Source organism: Lissotriton helveticus, chromosome 6, assembly GCF_964261635.1.
Source record: "Lissotriton helveticus chromosome 6, aLisHel1.1, whole genome shotgun sequence".
In the NCBI taxonomy this organism is placed as follows: Eukaryota; Metazoa; Chordata; class Amphibia; order Caudata; family Salamandridae; genus Lissotriton; species Lissotriton helveticus.
In genome coordinates, this window is record NC_136067.1 from 554,923,720 (window position 1) to 554,938,837 (window position 15,118).

A 15,118-nucleotide genomic window follows, 5' to 3' on the forward strand; every position below is an offset into this window, starting at 1 on the left:
ATTTTACAGCCTACTGGAGGCAATAACAACATGATATCTGAGTATTTCAGGAGACAGATTCTAAGGGAGATGCAATGTTTATTAGGAAATACCTGCTATTAGAGTTCTCGGATATTTACTGGAATCCTTCCTCATGCTACTATAATGATCTCAAACAATGTTTATTAAATATGGCAGATTTTGTTGTTTAAAGTATTGTGGGGTTCAAAAAAATGCTACAAACTTACCTTATGTTAATTTGCATTGATTAAATAAAATCGTTTATCGATGTTTGAAAGCTTTCATGTTGTTTTGTGTTTATATTTAAAGATTTCAAATCTGAATTATATCCACTGAAAGTGCCTTACTGTTTTCATTTAATTCTCACTGGTAGCCATGTGCAAATGGAGGTAGCTGCTTTCTTAATGAAGAAAACAAAGGTTACCAATGTGTCTGTGCCCCAGGATGGAGTGGACTAGACTGTATGGAGGATATTAATGATTGTGAAGAAAACCGCTGTCAACATGGAGCAACTTGTGAAGATGAAATTAACAAGTACAGGTATCGGCACGCTCTTAGCTATCTCTTCACTGCAATTTCATTTGCCTTTTTCAGTAGATATGTTCGTGCTGTTTACAGAGATAAGCTAACTATGTTCTATTTTATTCACAACAGAGCACATTGGAAGCTCAAATCACCTTATTTTTTTCAAAATGCACGTGGTTTATAATCAAGCACCAGTTTTTTCAGAAACAATGTGGGTGTTGTACCTGGCCCTTTTTTGCGAGTTTATCTTCAAACGTTTTGTCTTTTGTCTCCTTTTTTCTGGCCTATTCCTGATGGCTTTAGGACTCTGTGAACGTAGCACTGGTTGTGCCACCCACACGAGTAACCCTGTAAACGAGTCTCAGACCTGCTTCACTTTTGAAAGGCTATCTTGCCCGTAAGCTATAATGGGGAATGTTGTGTATAATGTTTACCTGCATATCTTCCCATAGGAGCAAGATATAAAATTAAATTCTGGTATCCCTGAACTCAGAATTTAATAACACATCTTTTAGGAAGGAGGGTTTTTAAATCCTGTGTTTGAAAACAACACTTTTAGAAAGTGGCTGTTTACTTGGCTGACCTTTCTGTGTGCCTTGGCCTGTTTGTGAATTGACTGTCTGGTTTGTGAGTGACAGGGGCTGGGGTGGCACCCAGAGAGTGAGTCATCCCTAGGCTGAATATTCCCATATGCATCTTGAGTGGTGGGAGGGGATAGCACCTGGGCCTGAATAGGGTTGTGCCTGCCTTCCACAATGCTGGCTCCACCTCCTACTGGGCTGCTGATGACCCTGCCCCTCTCTCTCAAAGTAAAGAAGAAGTCAAGAAAACAAAGTGCTCCAGGACTGACCAGAACTGGTTCTGATTAAGCCAAGGCCTCTCTGCCCTCAGAGAACAAAGAGAAACTTGGTATAAAAAGGGCTACTCAGACTTCAGAAAATCAGATCATCCTGGAATCAAGATGAAACCACTGCCAAGGAGAAAAATGGGAAGACTGAAGAGGAAGGACTGTCCTGCTGTGTGTTTGTGGGCTGACCTGCAGTAGCTATTCTGCCAAGGAGAGGGGAAGGACTTTACTGTTGCTGTGTCCCATTGCTTGAAGAGATCTCCAAGGGCCTGAGAAGAGCTGGCCTCCTGTTAAGAAGTCCCAGGCAGAAAAAGACTTTACCCCCAGCTTCCCCATGAACTCTGCTGTGTGAGTTTTGACCTGCCTAGAGTGCTTGATCAATTTGTGGGGCCTGTGGAGGTTGTTGCGTGCTGTTTGGGGAGCTGGAAAAGAGGAAGAAAAGAAGGTCTACAATTTTGCACGCATCGCTTGTTTGCGGAGCGCATCATCGACAGTGCGAGAGAATTCCCATTGCCGTGAAAATCGTCGCAGCACCTGTTGCCGCTGCAAGACCCGACGCATCATTCGCTTGCGGAGCGCATCGTCCCGGTGCGGTAAGATTCCTGTTGCTGCAAATATCGTCACAGAGCCTCTCGTCACTATGAAAACCGTTGCTCCGCTTGCTTGCAGACCGCATCCCGTCACTGCGAACATCGTCGCAGAGTCCAATGCCAGTGCATCGAGGGGCCATGACAGAAGAGGATCAACGCTGCGCCGCGCATCGCCGCTGCACCAAAGATCGTCGCCATCCCAAAGATCGGCGCATCGTGCCTGTGCGAGATGCTTCCTACTGGAGAACCTGCACCCAGGAATCCATACAAGGTATCTCATCGCTCCCCATACAGACCGGATTCATCGCAACACGCCCGCTGCATGCAGCGGGGTTGTCGCATTGCCTCCCCAGGGTCTCAGGACTCAGTGACTCATCACTTGTTTTTCAACGCTGCAGTTGCCGCTAGGAACTTTTGTCACATTTACAGGTACTTTGGGCTAAGACTGACGCAACTGTGTATTATTTTGACGCAAACTCTTTTAAAATCATATTCTTGAATTGTGTATGTTGGATTTTTGTTGTTGTTGTTTTGGTCTTGTGTAGTTTAGATAAAGATACTTTATTTTTCTAAACTGGTGTGAAGTCCATTTGTGGTGTTTTCACTGTGTTACTGTGAGTGTTGGTACAAATACTTTATACATTGCCTTTGATAAGCCTGTCTGCTCGTGCCAAGCCTCCAAGGCTGTGAGCAGGGGTTATCTAAAGAGTGTATCCCCCTTACCCTGCCTAGAAGAAAGGGTCCCTATATGGACATTGGAACCTACCTCTGCCAACTAGAACCCCCCTGCTCTAACAGTCATGTTTGTGCATTCACTCTAGACAGTCACACAAAGGGAGATGAGGTGTGTCCTGCATACCCTGATGGCCCATCACCAGGCTGATGGGCCTTCCTAAGCTAGAGTGGTAGGTAGAGTAGTCACATACACCTGCATAGGGGTGTATCTGGCCTCTCACAATGCTGTCTACCCCCCGTAGTGTGTCCGGAGCCAAGACCAGACAAGACAAGAACGCATGCACTAAAAAGATTTACCTTTGAAGAATGCCTACTTCAAAGGCCAAAAGGGATATAAGTATTGGGTCTAATACCCCAGACTTTTAGAAAACTTCTGCATCAAGTGGATACTCTGCCAAGGAAAAGAGCCGAAGATCTGTAAGGAGGAGTACTGCCTCTTTGCTGTGTGTTGCTTTGCTGGGTTGGCCTGCAGTTTCTGCTTTTGCTTTGGAGAGGAAAACGACTCGACTTTGCTGTGTATCATGCTTGTGAAGTTTATTCAAGGGCTTGCCTCCTGTTAAGAAGTTTCAGGGTCATCAAATACTTCACCTGCAGCATCCCTGAACTCCGCTGCTGTAAGTTGTCACATGCCAAGTAAAGCCAATTCCTGTTCTGGGCCCTTGGAGGTGGTTCCTGCTTCCAACTGCTACAAAAGACCTGAAAGTCAATGCTTCGCTCTTCCAACGCCATGCCAGAACATTTTCTACTCACCAACGTCATGTGGCTGAAGAAATTGATGCAGCGCCTGCCTACACCTGAAGAAACCGCCTCAGCCTGACTTCGGCGCAATATATCTCCAACGTCTGAGACCACTGCAGCGTCTCCAATGCAGGTCCTGCTTTAACCCCTTCCATGCTGATGACAAACCCCAGCCGTCATGCACTACGGTGCTCGTGTGCTGTTGACGGCTGGGGTTCGTCACGGCCCCGCCCTGTTCGTTTGTAAACAGCACAGCGGGGAATCGCGGCCGCATGGAAGGGGTTAAGAATCAATGCATTGTGGGACCGCCACTGAAGAAAACAACCCAGCCCCTGTTTGCCTTCACCATATTGACTTCCAGCGTGTCTGCACTAGTGCACCAAACTTTCCACATCATTATCTGTAGACCAGAACTTTCCTGGATTTTGATGCATCATTCCCCTTACAGTCCGGATTAGAGGCAACACTTTTCCTGTGTGCAACAGAACTGATGCATTGCCACCCCAGGGACTCAGGAATCTATGCATTGCTGTGTTTTCTGACAATTCCCTTTGACGCATCACAGGTACTTTGGGTAAAATCACCCTTTCCATGGAGTTCTATGGACAGAATTGCTTAAGCCTTCTCATGGATGTATGACGTTACAACGCAGGCTATTACAACGCCTGCCTTTACAACGCGGTTTTTACATCGCAATCCATTACAACGCATAGTCCTTTGGGGTGCTGGATAGTGAATAGTTTAATTTACTATTCCAACTCCAATCCCCGTGGACACTAGGGATGGTTATTGGATAGTAAATTAACCTATTCCCTATCCTAGAGCGCCCCCCAGCGCAATGCGTTGTAATAGTTTGCGTTGTAATGACCGCGTTGTAATGGTAGTGCGTTGTAACAGTTTCGTTGTAAAGTTTGTTTACCCTTCTCATCTTCTATGGTGGATGTTTCCTTCCATCTTTTTCTGTAGAGTGTGTTAATTCTTCTTCGACCTCCTTTATCACATTCAGATCTCTGTCCACCCAGCATACAGTCATTCAGTTTTGGACTATTGACTGTGAGGGTGTGTCCTCATTTATCTGATGATTTTAATGCAATTCTGTATACGTTGCCGTGTGTGCCTGGCCTATTTTACATTAAAGTGCATCTTAGTTGATGTTGTGGGCACATATGTGCATTGGCATTTGGTGGTTGAGTGAATCTGGTGTGATCTACAGTTGTATCTCCTACTTTAGTTCTAACATTTCTATGGGGAAAAAAGGTAAAACAGTGCCTCAAATGAAAGATTCAGTTTTTTCCTTGCAAATGGAATTAACAAGTGGTTTGTGGTGCTAAAATCTAAATCTTTCCAGCTTTCAGGAACAGGCAGACTATTGGCATAAAGCAAACATTTTCTGGACAGTTTTGACATTAAACTGGGACATATCCTATTTATGCAAAACCAATAATTGATCCCAGAAAGTTATACATATCCGAAAAGTAGACACAATTCTGAATTCAGAAAGGGTTGAGTTGAGTAGATTCTTTAAGCTATTCCTATAGAAAGTAACAGTAGAAATAAAAAGAAATATTGAAATAGAGTTGGAAAATACAGCCATTTGTGCCTAGGTTCTTAGCTGTAAATTCTTCTAACTATGGCGTTTTTTTTTTATAGCAATACACCATTACATTAGTTGGACCCTTATGGTTGCAGGAATATATAGGGCTTGTAGGTTCACAAGAGCCAATAAGTGTGCAGCACTTTACAATGATTTTTCATTGTGTACCAGGTATACAGCAATTCATTTAGTAAAATATAAAGAATGAAAAAAAGTATTAAGGAAAGCTAAGTATTTCTGAAAGGCAAGCAAGATATGGAGGTTAGAATCAGCGGTTATTTGCACATCTCTGAATTTGTGGGTACAAATACTAGTATGTGAATTAGAGAGCATTTTTCATAATTACTTCTTTGTACAAACTGTCTTAGATTTGGAAGGCAGAAATGCACAGAAATACAATTAGTAATACCATGTGTCCTACTATTCTGTGTTACCCTAAGTCTCCTGATAACAATGGTACCTCACTTGTGTGGGTGGGCCTAGTACCCACAATAGGAAATGGCCCAAAATGCAACGTGGAGACATAACATATGGCTTCTGAAAATAACCCCTTTTTTGCAATGTGACTAGTTGATGATTTTGGGCCGTAGCGGGATACCTAGAAATCCTGTACATTGTTTAAAATTAGACACTGAAGGGAATCCTGGATGACGTGACTTCTATGCCTCTCAACAGGTTCTGTTACCCAGAATCCTTTGCAAACCACAACATTTGTCGAAAAAGCACAATTTCATCATATTTATGTGATGGAAACTCTGGAATATGAGGGGGCCACAAACTTCCACCCCCCCCCCAGCATTTCCTCAAGTCTCTCAATGAACATTATACCTCACTCATGTGGATAGGTCTAGTGCCTGTGACAGTAAATGGCCCAAAATGCAACGTGGACACATCACATTTTTCCACACAAACTGACCCCTTTTTTTCAGTGTACATAGCTGTGGATTTTAAGCCCTAGCTCAGCCTGCACCTAAGGAAACAAAGCAAACCTGTCCATTTTTTAAAACTAGATCTCCATGGGAATTTATGATTGGGTGACTTGTTTGATGTTGACCAGGGTATTTTACCCAGAAACCCCCCCAATTTGTCAAAACATGTTCTTCACTTTTCTGTGATGGAAAGCTCTGTAATCTGAGGGGAGCCACAAACTTCCTTCCATCCAGCATTCCCCCAAGTCTCTCAAAATAAATGGTACCTCATTTGTGTGAGTGGGCCTAGTTCCTGTGACAGAAAATGGATCAAACATATTGTGGAGACATCAAAATTAATGATTACGAAACAACCTGGTTTTGCAAGGGGGTAATGTGCACTTTTGCTCCTTGGATGAGCAGCCATTTAGGGAAAACTACTAAACCCAGACATTTCAAAAAACTAGACATTCGGGGGAGTCCGGGGAGCTGTGGCCTGTGGGGAATACCCAATGTTTCCTTACCTAGAGTCCCCTTCAAACATCACATTTCTGTGTGGAAAAGTTGTGGGATCACTGGGACAGCACACATTTCCTACCACCAGGCATTCCACCAGGTCTCCTGATGAAAACAATACTTCACTTGTGTGGGTGGGCTAAGTGTCTGTTAGAGGGAAGAACCCAAAACATATTGTAGAGGCATCAACATTATTGATCACAAGACAACATGGTTCTGCACAGGGATCACCTGTGTTTTATGGTCTCGGGCTCAGCTGCCATCTAGGAAAGCCTACCAAACCCAGACATTTCTGAAAACTAGACACCCTGGGAAGTCTAGGGAGGTGTGGCATGTGAAGATACCCCAACGTTGTATACCGAGAATCCCTTGATAACTCAAATTTAGTTGAACACATCAGGCTTTCCCCCAAATCTCACAATAAAAATGCTACCTCACTTGTGCCCACCTAGTGCCCACCACAGGGACAGGCCCAAAACATATTGTGGAGGCATCAAATTATTGATCACAAATGACCTGGTTTTGCAAGGAGGTCACCAGCGTTTTTGGTCCAAGGCTCGGCGGCCATCTAGGGAAATCTACCAAGTCCAGACATTTCTGAAAACTAGACACCTGGGGTAGTCCGGAGAGGTGGGACTTGTGTGGATCCCCTAACGGTAATGTCTTATTCAGACTCCCCAGCTAACCTCAAATTTAGCTTTAAAAAATCATGTTTTCTGCACATTTCTGTATGGGAGAGTTGTTGGATCGCTGAGCCGGCATACATTTCCTCCCACCCAACATTCCCCTTGGTCTCTCAATAAAAATGCTATCTCACTTGTGTTGGTGGGCCAAGTGGCAGCAACAGGGAAGGGCTAAAACATATTGTGGAGGCATCAAAATTATCAATCACAAAACAACTTGGGTTTGCAAGGGGGGACCTGCGTCTTTGATCCTGGTCTCGGTGGCCATCTAGAGAAACCTAAAAAACCCAGACATTTCTGAAAACTAGACACCTGGGGAAGTCTAGTGAAGTATGGCTTGCATGGATCCCCCAATGTCTTCTTATCAAGAATCTCCTGCAACCTCAAATTTAGCAAAAAAATGCTATATCACTTTTGTGGGTGGGCCAAGTGCCCGCAACAAGGAAGGGCCCAAAACATATGGTGGAGGCATCAAAATCATCAATCACATATTGACCTGGTTTTGCAGGTGGCTCACCAGCGCTTTTTTCTCTGGGATCACACAGATTACAGTTTGGGCCAACTTCTATATTTGGGGTACAATAAAGATACATTCATGGGGAATGTATTTTTCAATAGAGGTATAGACCAACTACTAAAATTATGTCAAATTCACTAGACATATTTTCAGTATTTTAGAAACATTTGATTAATCAATTAAATGGCATAATATTGTGCTAATGAATTACTGACACGCTAATATATCCTGCATGTATTTGCAGTTATAATATACAATGCCATCCATCCCGGTAATATGCTTTTTTACCGATGACATTAATGATCCTTCACTCAATATGTATAATGCAAGAAACATCTTTTAGCTTCTTAAATGAGAGCTATTCTTCTGTAATCGAGAAGTAGAGTGAGACACGACTGTCAGTAGAAAAGTTTATCACAATAGTGAAAGGAAGGTCAAAACTTGCACAACCCTAAGCCATTCCTTCACAAATATCTACCCTGTTAATGAAAAATTACACACTCATAACAGCGTGAAAATACGTGTTCTGAGTCATATTAATCAAAACGAAATTTGGGGTTAAAAGGTAAACATTCTTGTTTTTTCATTTAACTGAAAAAATGCTATGTTATTGAGTATATATAACAACAACTGCAAAGATATCTTGCTACATAAGTATCACAGACTCTGATTTGGGAATAATTAAGGTAAAGTGGGTCTGGCAATGCCATGTGACCTCTGAGAAGAGGACTGGTCTAAAAGTAAAAGGTGTATCGGGTGTCTGGAAGTGATTCAAAGTTCGTATTTCCACCCTTCCTAATGGGAATAGCCATCCTCCAGATATCTGGGCAGGCTTTTGCCGTATGGAATCATTATATGCTGTTTAGGTCGATACTAAACAGTACATGTGCTGTGTCTTTGAGACATTATGTATTTTTAATGTGTGTGCTTACAGCCTGTCCTTTGCCTTTTTATTTGTTTCTTTGAATGTCATTTAAAAATGCTTGCTTGCTAGTGGTTAATCCTACATCTTCATCCCTCCTTTATGAGTTTGGTTTCCTACCACAGGCCACTGCTCAATTAATGTTAACATTACGCTTCTGTATTGACTTGTGGGGTGAATTTTGTATTTGATTCCTGTCATGCCACTGTTTGCTCGTCTTTTGTGGTTCAGTTTTGGCACCGGTCACTTCATCTCCCCCATCCTGTTCAAATACTTTGATGAAATGTCAGACGTTTCAGACGCTGTTTTTGGAATCACCTCTGTATTTTCTCAGACATTAATTTCTCCCAAACCCCTCCCCTTCACAGCTTGTTGCTTTAGTCAGCCTCGGTCCCCAGAATTTTAGCAGCCAAACCTTGCTCTTAAGGGCAAGGATTGGGCAACTTCTGTCACATTTTCTCTGATGCCTGTTTATATAATGTGAACTCAAGAAATCCAAAGATGTCAGAGCGCTTTACATGAGTGCTAGTTACATTACGCAATGTGAGAATAATTTTTCGGAAGCATTTTTATAGAGAGCACAAACTCGACTGAGCTGATGGTATTGAAGCACTTTAGAAAAGCACTAGTTACATTACACAAGATCGGATTATTTTTTTTGTTTTTAGGTGGGCAGAAAATAAGTGATGCCAATCCCTGTGTGTATTCATTATTTCCCCTCTTTTTGACAAATGGGAACATTTTGTTGGTGTCGCTATGTCCAGTGCTCCTATACCCAAGAGACTGGGACAGAGGGCGGCCAGGGGCTTACTGGCAAACGAACGGTGAGAGCAGTATTTTCAGTGGAAAACTCTGGAAAAGGGTGCTTGGTGAATAGAGGCCTGGGGGAGGAGGGATGTGGCATCGCCCCCATTGGAAAGTACTTCACTGCTTTTTTCAGAAGAGGTTCAATACTCTAGTGATGCAGTCACACACATAATGTTATAGTGCTGTTGATTTACATCGAGGCACTTGTCTTTCTATTTGTGCATTAAAAGTCCTTGGAATGTGTTCCTAGATGCTTCCTGAGGCAAGTACGCATTTCTGCATGGCCCAGTGTGTAGTAATTGTATAGCTCTTAAATCCCTGGCACACAGCACTCAAGATAATGTACTTGGCTATGTCAATGCTTTTTTTTAGTTTTGCAGATGGCACCCTTTCACATATGTGGCTGATGTCTAGTCCAATGTATTACAAGTGCATTATAAACTCTGGCCCATGCAAAACAGTTGACTGGATATCTGTCACATTTGTAATGCTGTATCTCTTCCACCAGACTCTAAATAAGAATCTGAGTTGTAAAACATCCTAACAAATTCCTGTTGCTGTGTCTGATGCTAAGGGTGCCAGGTGTGTTTGTTTCTCAGTGATCTCACATATTCCATACACAGGATGAGCATGCTATATTATGCAATCAAGCCATCTGACATCACAAAGTAATTACTGCAGAATTCATACACAAATGGGTCCATGTGTCAACCCCATGGTACATTCTGCAATCTAGTGGAGGACTGGGGATTTGTGATGGGAGTGCACAAACAGTTGTGACCAAAGTCTTTTCCTTCTCAACTAGCGAGATTAAATTTAGAAGAAAACCTAAAGACAACAACATACATATGAAAAGTCAAAGAAACTGATTATGATTACCTGAGTTTGGAGAAGGTGATACAGTACGACCAGAAATAATGTTTCCAACCAATTCCTCTGCTCCTAAATCTTTAAATATGCTACAATTGGTTAATTATAGTGGAATGCGGAATAACAATGCAAACTCGTTTTTTTATGGTCCAGATATCCTATAGGATTACCAGTACAATGTGGAATAACACTTCCTATGAGCAGGTGCAAAATGAGAGCATGGGGGTACGGATGGTTAGCACTATGTAGGAATGGTGATGGTTGCAGAGAGAGTGCAGTTTATGGGTGACAGGGATTTGTATTCCATAGTCTCCTTATTCTGTTGGAACAGATAGGATGGGGGCTGAGTTTGGGCTGGTTTGTAACTTGATACATGTGTGAATTTTCTGGTTGGTAAAATTGGGATCTTTGGTCCTGATGGAGCAAGGTTGCACACGCAAAGTGACTTGCTTGTATTCAGCCCTCTTGAAGATAATATTAATGTACTAACTAACATGTTTTGTTATATTAATATTGCATTACACGACATTTCTAGTATCTAGGGGAAGCTCGACAATGTGCTTTTACTAACTATAATCCGCTTGCATTAAAATGGCTACTGCTACGCGGGATTTTCTACTGCGCATGCGTCTGTCACACTCATGTGACACAACGTATTACTTTGCTTGGTAGGAAGCTTTTGCTTCTGCGCACTAGAACTAAGATGGCTGTTTTGTGTCCTAACGTGTAAGAAGCTTGCATCGCTGCTTTTGCTAAGCTGTTTGTTCTGCCTAAACTTTAATGCAATAGTTAAAATAAAATAATGGGAATAGAATAGAGATAAGTGGTATACAGTGCATTCATTTATTCTGTGTCTCTAAAACTGTTTCTCTTCTATTTTTGCATGTATCGCATTTGGGCCTGAAATGTACTTCTGAACTCCATCTTTGGAGGAACTGCACCTGCGCAAGGAAACTTAAGCCACTGAAGCCATGGCATTAAACCAGTGCCAGAATCAGACATGAACTGAGAAACTATGAGAAAATGACCTCCTCACCATGCCAGAGGAAGCTGAATTGAATAACTTGTTAAAACAGTGTATGTTATTGTTACATTCACTGCCGGGTGGAATAAAAGTACATGGGAAGATAAAGTCATGGGAGGGAACATTTAAATACATTATTGACAAGTTACCTCATATTAACATGGTGTGATGACTTCTCCTCGTCTTTTGACCATGAAATTGTGGGATTCACACATTTGCAACATTGGGGGGTGGTACACTGACCTGGAAAATAGTATAACTAGGGTAGGCTTAGTTAGTTAGATTGTCCGACTTGTCCGATTAGCTGACCTGTCACAGACCCAACGCACTCAATTGGAGATCGAGAGCAGAGGTGCTGGCGGAGCACTCTGACAGAAGATTCGATAACCCAATCGGGGTTCTGGAGAGGAGTTTGATGACCCAATCTGGGTTCAACTGTTAGCTGCAGAGAGGGTTTACAACGCTGGCGTTCTGAACTTTAGCTGTGGTGCCGATCTTAGCCTGTGGTGGTCCTGTCATGATCCAATTTGGTCTGTAACCTGTCCTGATATTGGTCTGCACCTGTTCTTTCTCACTGGCACCTGCACTTTGGGGTTCCTATCCTTTATCCCAGCAAGTGTCCAGGGTTGGTCCTCATACCATTCTAGGTAACTATAAAGTGTGGGTTTGTCTTTGTACTGTTTTCCCTTTTCTACCCACCCTGTGTTTAATGCTTAACACTATTTTTCCAAATTATTGCACATTTCATTTTCGATCTGCATCATTCTAATAGAGCAAGAAATTATTGATTATATTATGGTCTCAAAGCATTTTAAGAATTTACTTTAGATAAAAGAAGTTAAACCTTTCCTGGTTTTGTGGTTATTTATGAAAACGTTAATGTTATTTTACTACCTATTTTCTTGCTAACTCTCTTGATCCTTTAGGACTTTAGGTATCAGGGACTTGGATTGGTAGGTCAAATGGTAAAGATTCCGAATGGTAAAATTTAAAATTGATTGAGTGTAAGTTTACCTGTTTAAATATATACTTAGTTTTATGGGCTCAGGTGAGTATGTTGAGCAGGTGAGCTTGCACTCTATCAGTCCCACAACCAGAACTCCTGCCATTTGCCATCCGGGGAGCAGAATTTCATCTGGATTCACTGCTCAGCCTGACTTGTAATTCAGATCTAAAAGAAACACGATTGAACACAAAGTTTAGGGTTAATTGACCACAGTCATTTGATATTTACCTGAAATAATTAAGACATTTTAAATTATAGCACCAATTGAAAATGCATCTTACCAAATTGTGTCGTTCAGTAGTAGACATACATTTTGAATATTTTTTTATTAAACATGGCGTTGTGGGATGTCCAGGAAATGAGAGGATTCTCATTCTCAAATTAAGTGAGTGAAATGCCCTGACTATTATGTTATTATGTTGACTGTCGGCCATCATTCGACCCGTGTTCAACCATAGGTATTGGCTTCAACCTCTGGGCGGCACTGGGACATGTTGCCCACCAAGTTACAAGCTGATGATGCGATAAATCTTGCCTATCAAGATTCATGAATGCAGGTGGCTCCCTCCATCAATGAAAAGTATTTTCTGCGTTCTGCTCCCGTGCAAGGGCCAGGGCAAGAACCCCCGAAGTCTCTCAAATAAGCAACAAATTCCCATGCACTATACCATCCTTTCCAGAGAACTTGTTTAAAATTCCTAACAAACAAAACACCAGTGGATAAAAAGCACAGCTCTGCTAACGTAAAAGCTGCATGAAGCCACAACCAGGCACGCCATACTTTGAGTGACGGTTATTCAAGTCTAAACCTATTCAGGCAAAATAAAATATTGCCCTAAGTTAAAGATAAAGATAACATTCCCTTGAAGTACCCTAATTGTGACAATGCAGTTTTGGACTGGAAACCCTATGGTAGATTCTGGTTTTTTTTATACTGAGCCCAAACTTCACCTCATTGTGCTTTTACAATGCGCTCCAAATGAAGTATTTTTACAATTTTGGAGACGTTTGGTGGGTCGAAAGACGAGGAAGCCGACTGGAAGTTATTCAAATTGACGGAACAGATATTTGCCGTACATCTATGGTTGCCTACAAGGAACATAAAAGGGGGGACCTGCACTAACAATATTGAATCAACCTTGGTAATACACAAGGTTAAATATCACAATTTGAGAATAAGAAAGTTCTGAGAACCGATTTGGAACAATCAGATTCCTGGTCCCACAAGAGTAGGACATCCATATACAGAAAACTCCCAAATATATGGGATGGTATAATATAAAGGAACCAATTGGAAAATCTTGCTACAACTTGAAACACAGATTGCGCCCTGAAGAAGTTCTGTTTGACAGGACGAAACGCGTTGGCTGGTATTTTTTCTATAAATGGACAATTAAAAGAATATTGAAATTTACACACCAAGACTCAGCGTTTATATAAAAAGGATATTTCAAAAGCTTACTACTCTCTTATGATTGGTGGAGACATACTTTCGAAGCGGTGCTTTTCCAACTAAAGATAAAAAAAAAAAAAAATTCATCTCATTGTGCGTTAAGGATGCTGTAGACCATATAAGCCATTGCAAGCCAAGATTAACCACTGTAAGCATTCCCAGTCATAGCTGGAACAAAGTTATATTGAAAATGCTGATCCGATCTGCAGCATCCTCTACTTCCGAAGCCACATATTTGTGATGCTCGCCTTACACCGGTTATCCTCCAACCGTTACTGTCATCGTGCTCCATCCTTGAAACTCATCTTCAGGAAAGCTGGATGCGTGCGCATTCACAGACCGCCATCTGTACACCCAGCCATGTCATCCTTTGTGTGTGCATCAAATTAGTTATGAGCCTGGTTATATGCATTCCATGACTTCTGCTCTAATCAGGGCAAACCACGTGGTGAAGCCCCTCCTACCCTACATAGGTGTGCCCCATAAATCCTCAACTCTGCCATACGCTCTCCACTATTTATTGCCTTGCTAAGGAGCTAAAGCTAAAATACATATTTCTGGCTTTGCTTTAACCTAGCAACCCTAAAACTATAAGTCCATGTTCATCTCTAACAATCCTTGTACCCATCGAATGCACAAACGCCAAATATCAATACCGCGGTTTGATCACAGAACTCTTATGTTTCTTCTAAGGCAGAACAAATACTACTGGGATGGAAAGGTCAACCATCAATAGACAGAAGATGATCTTTATCAGCGTTTAGTCTACACAACTAAGTGCACACTAGAATATTTGTCAATGCATGATGTCAATGTAAGTAGAATGCACTGGAGTCCAATCAACCTTACCTACCTCAGTGAAATGTTGAGACAAAACTTCCAATACGGGGGCCTGCAGTGTGCACATGGATCTATGTTTCAGGCATTTTGGCTTATTAACCCTTGAACTATCTTCTGAAGAATTATGTCACTAGGGCCATATGTATCAAAAACGAATTTTGCGAATCTCTAATTGCTATTTTTTGCGAATCGCAAACAGAGAATCGCAAAATGCAATGTATGTAGGATTGGCTACGAATTTTGCGAATCCTGTATATTCCGTATTTACGAATCCCAAACTGAGATTTGCAAATAAGGAATACCTTCCCATTCATTCCTATAAGCTAGGAGGCCCATAGGAATGAATTGGAAGACATTCTCAATTTGAGATTAGCGAATCACAAATTGAAAATGCAATTTCAAAGTTGCAAGGGTGCCAAAAGGACACCCTGTTGCACCCCTGAAATGTGCATGTGTACACATGAGGCACACATACATGTCCTAAGGGCATGTATGTGTGCCACATTGCACATTGAATACATCAAAAAAGTGCTTTTTCAAAGG